Here is a 4,656-nt window from a genome sequence, read left to right on the forward strand (position 1 = left end):
GAGGACCTTGTTTCAGTCATGAAACTTTGAGTGATTTTGATTAGATCAGAGACCATGGTTGCTAAGTCAGAGGTGTTCTGCTTAGAACTCTCTGTCTGTTGCTGAGAAGATGATGGAAAAGGCTTGCCATTGCTAAACCTGTTTCTTCCACCATTATTGTTATTGAAACCTTGTTGAGGTCTCTCTTGATTCTTCCATGAGAAATTTGGATGATTTCTCCATGAAGAATTATAGGTGTTTCCATAGGGTTCTCCTAGGTAATTCACCTCTTCCATTGAAGGGTTCTCAGGATCATAAGCTTCTTCTTCAGATGAAGCATCCTTAGTACTGTTTGGTGCATTTTGCATTCCAGACAGACTTTGAGAAATCAAATTGACTTGTTGAGTCAATATCTTGTTCTGAGCCAGAATGGCATTCAGAGTATCAATCTCAAGAACTCCTTTCTTCTGACTTGTCCCATTGTTCACAGGATTCCTTTCAGAAGTGTACATGAATTGGTTATTTGCAACCATTTCAATTAGCTCTTGAGCTTCTGTAGGCGTCTTCTTCAGATGAAGAGATCCTCCAGCAGAGCTATCCAAAGACATCTTGGATAGTTTAGAGAGACCATCATAGAAAATACCTATGATGCTCCATTCAGAAAGCATGTCAGATGGACATTTTCTGATTAATTGTTTGTATCTTTCCCAAGCTTCATAGAGGGATTCTCCATCCTTCTGTCTGAAGGTTTGGACTTCCACTCTAAGCTTACTCAATTTTTGAGGTGGAAAGAACTTTGCCAAGAAAGCATTGACTAGCTTTTCCCATGAGTCCAGGCTTTCTTTAGGTTGTGAGTCCAACCATGTCCTATCTCTGTCTCTTACAGCAAAAGGGAATAGCATAAGTCTGTAGACCTCAGGGTCAACCCCATTAGTCTTGACAGTGTCACAGATTTGCAAGAATTCAGCTAAGAACTGATGAGAATCTTCCAATGGAAGTCCATGGAACTTGCAATTCTGTTGCATTAGAGAAACTAATTGAGGCTTAAGCTCAAAGTTGTTTGCTCCAATGGCAGGGATAGAGATGCTTCTCCCATAGAAGTCGGGAGTAGGTGCAGTAAAGTCACCCAGCACCTTCCTTGCATTGTTGTTGTTTTCGGCTGCCATGTGTTCTTCTTCTTTGAAGAATTCGGTTAGGTCCTCTACAGAGAATTGTGCCTTAGCTTCTCTTAGCTTTCGCTTCAAGGTCCTTTCAGGTTCAGGGTCAGCTTCAACAAGAATGCCTTTGTCTTTGTTCCTGCTTATATGAAAGAGAAGAGAACAAGAAAATATGGAATCCTCTATGTCACAGTATAGAGATTCCTTGAAGTGTCAGAGGAACAGAAAAATAGAAGGAAGAAGTAGAGAATTCGAACTTGATTAGATAGAGTTCGAATTGTGCATTGAGAAAGAGTGGTACTCCATAAATAGAAGGATGTGGGAAGAGAGGAAGGAATTTTCGAAAATCAAGTGAAATATTTTGAAAACATTTTTGAAAAACTTTAGATGATTTTCGAAAATCAAGAGTGGAAAAGAAATCAAGTAATTTTTGAAAAAGATTTTTGAAATTAGAAATCAAAAAGATATGATAAAAAAACTGTTTTGAAAAAGATGTGATTAAAAAGATATGATAAAAAAAATTATGCTTTTAAAAAGATATGATTGAAAAGATATGATTTGAAAACAATTTTAAAAAGATTTGATTTTTAAAAATTAATGACTTGCCTAACAAGAAAAGATATGATTCAAACATTAAACCTTTCTCAACAGAAATGGCAACATACTTAAAATGTTCAATCAAATCATTAATTGTTAGTAAGTATCTTTGAAAAAGGAAAGAAATTGATTTTGAAAACATTTGATTGAAAAGATATGATTTGAAAAAGATTTGATTTTGAAAAACTTTGAAAACTTGAAAAAAAATTGATTTTGAAAACAAAATCCTCCCCCTTGTGCCATCCTGGCGTTAAACGCCCAGAATGGTGCACATTCTGGCGTTTAACGCCCAATGCACTACCTTTTTGGGCGTTAAACGCCCAACCAGGCACCCTGGCTGGCGTTTAAACGCCAGTCTGTCCTTCTTCACTGGGCGTTTTGAACGCCCAGCTTTTTCTGTGTAATTCCTCTGCTGCATGTTCTGAATCTTCAGTTCCCTGTACTATTGACTTGAAAATAGAACCAAGATCAAACAAACAATGCTTGCAAGACACCAAACTTAAAATTAGAGACTAGACTCAAACAAGAAACATAAAATATTTTTGGTTTTTATGATTTTTATAAAGTTTTTTGTGGTTTTTCGAAAATTATATGAAACTAGAAAATAAAAGTTTCAGAATTCTCAATTTGAATTCCAGGAATCATTGCAATGCTAGTCTAAGACTCCGGTCCAGGAATTAGACATGGCTTTACAGCCAGCCAAGCTTTCAAAGAAAGCTTCGGTCCAAAACACTAGACATGGCCAATGGCCAGCCAAGCCTTAGCAGATCATTGCTCCAATAGCAAGATTGATAGAAATCAACAAGCTCTTGTGATGATAAGTTGAAACCTCGGTCCAATGAGATTAGACATGGCTTCTCAGCCAGCCAGACTTCAACAGATCATCATGAAACACTAGAATTTATTCTCAAGAACTCTGAAGAAAAATACCTAATCTAAGCAACAAGATGAACCGTCAGTTGTCCATACACAAAACAATCCCCGGCAACGGCGCCAAAAACTTGGTAGCGCGAAATTGTGATCTCTACACAACTTTGCACAACTAACCAACAAGTGCACTGGGTCGTCCAAGTAATAAACCTTACGCGAGTAAGGGTCGATCCCACGGAGATTGTTGGTATGAAGCAAGCTATAGTCACCTTATAAATCTTAGTCAGGCAGACTCAAATGGGTATAGATGATGAATAAAACATAAAGATAAAGATAGAGATACTTATGTATATCATTGGCGAGAGCTTCAGATAAGCGTATGAAGATGCTTTCCCTTCCGTCTCTCTGCTTTCCTACTGTCTTCATCCAATCCTTCTTACTCCTTTCCATGGCAAGCTTATGCAAGGGTTTCACCGTTGTCAGTGGCTACCTCCCATCCTCTCAGTGGAAATGTTCAACGCACCCTGTCACGGCACGGCTATCCATCTGTCGGTTCTCGGTCAGGCCGGAATAGAATCCAGTGATTCTTTTGCGTCTGTCACTAACGCCCCGCCTGCTAGGAGTTTGAAGCACGTCACAGTCATTCAATCATTGAATCCTACTCAAAATACCACAGACAAGGTTAGACCTTCCGGATTCTCTTGAATGCCGCCATCAGTTCTTGCCTATACCACGAAGATTCCGGTTAAAGAATCCAAGAGATAAACACTAGAGCCTCGTATGCTTGTAGAACAAGAGTGGTTGTCAGTCACTTTGTTCATGAGTGAGAATGGTGATGAGTGTCACGGATCATCACATTCATCAAGTTGAAGAACAAGTGATATCTTGGACAAAGAACAAGCGGAATTGAATAGAAGAACAATAGTAATTGCATTAATACTCGAGGTACAGCAGAGCTCCACACCTTGATCTATGGTGTGTAGAAACTCCACCGTTGAAAATACATAAGAACAAGGTCTAGGCATGGCCGTGAGGCCAGCCTCCCAGTGATCAAAAGATTCAAAGATCTCCAGATATACAAATACAATAGTAAAAGGTCCTATATATAGAAAACTAGTAGCCTAGGGTGTACAGAGATGAGTAAATGACATAAAAATCCACTTCCGGGCCCACTTGGTGTGTGCTTGGGCTGAGCAATGAAGCATTTTCGTGTAGAGACTCTTCTTGGAGTTAAACGCCAGCTTTTATGCCAGTTTGGGCGTTTAACTCCCATTTAGGTGCCAGTTCCGGCGTTTAACGCTGGGAATCCTGAGGGTGACTTTGAACGCCAGTTTGGGCCATCAAATCTTGGGCAAAGTATGGACTATCATATATTGCTGGAAAGCCCAGAATGTCTACTTTCCAACACCGTTGAGAGCGCGCCAATTGGGCTTCTGTAGCTCCAGAAAATCCACTTCGAGTGCAGGGACGTCAGAATCCAACAGCATCTGCAGTCCTTTTCAGTCTCTGGATCAGATTTTTGCTCAGGTCCCTCAATTTCAGCCAGAAAATACCTGAAATCACAGAAAAACACACAAACTCATAGTAAAGTCCAGAAAAGTGAATTTTAACTAAAAACTAATAAAAATATACTAAAAACTCAACTCAAACTACTAAAATCATACTAAAAACAATGCCAAAAAGCGTACAAATTATCCGCTCATCAGTGGGCTAGCCCGCTTGACTCTTTTTTTTTTTGAAAAATAAAATTCATTAAAAATAACCAAAAAATAATAATTAAAAAATAAAATACAAATAAAAAATAGTCAAATTATAATATAATTTGTTTACTATTTTTTTTAATTTTTAACTTCAATAAAATTGTTCAAAATAATATTTGTCAATAAAATCATCTTTATTTTAAAAAATAAGTCACATAATTTGAGCATATATACGAAATTGTAAAATAAAATAAATAAAGTTAATAACTAAAAGAAGAATAAAAACAAAAAATGAAAAAAAGTGTTTAAAAATTCTATAATTATTAATTTTATAATAGTAACCACTATTTTAT

General features: G+C 37.4%; 1 non-coding gene across 1 annotated transcript; it reads left to right on the forward strand.

Moving 5' to 3' along the window:
* Window positions 1-645: 645 nt before the first annotated feature.
* Window positions 646-749, forward strand: LOC130937645 (small nucleolar RNA R71). Its single transcript, XR_009068854.1, has one exon. It is a non-coding gene; the product is annotated as a small nucleolar RNA R71 (small nucleolar RNA).
* Window positions 750-4,656: the final 3,907 nt, after the last annotated feature.

Source organism: Arachis stenosperma, chromosome 6 (genome assembly GCF_014773155.1).
Source record: "Arachis stenosperma cultivar V10309 chromosome 6, arast.V10309.gnm1.PFL2, whole genome shotgun sequence".
Classification (NCBI taxonomy): Eukaryota; Viridiplantae; Streptophyta; class Magnoliopsida; order Fabales; family Fabaceae; genus Arachis; species Arachis stenosperma.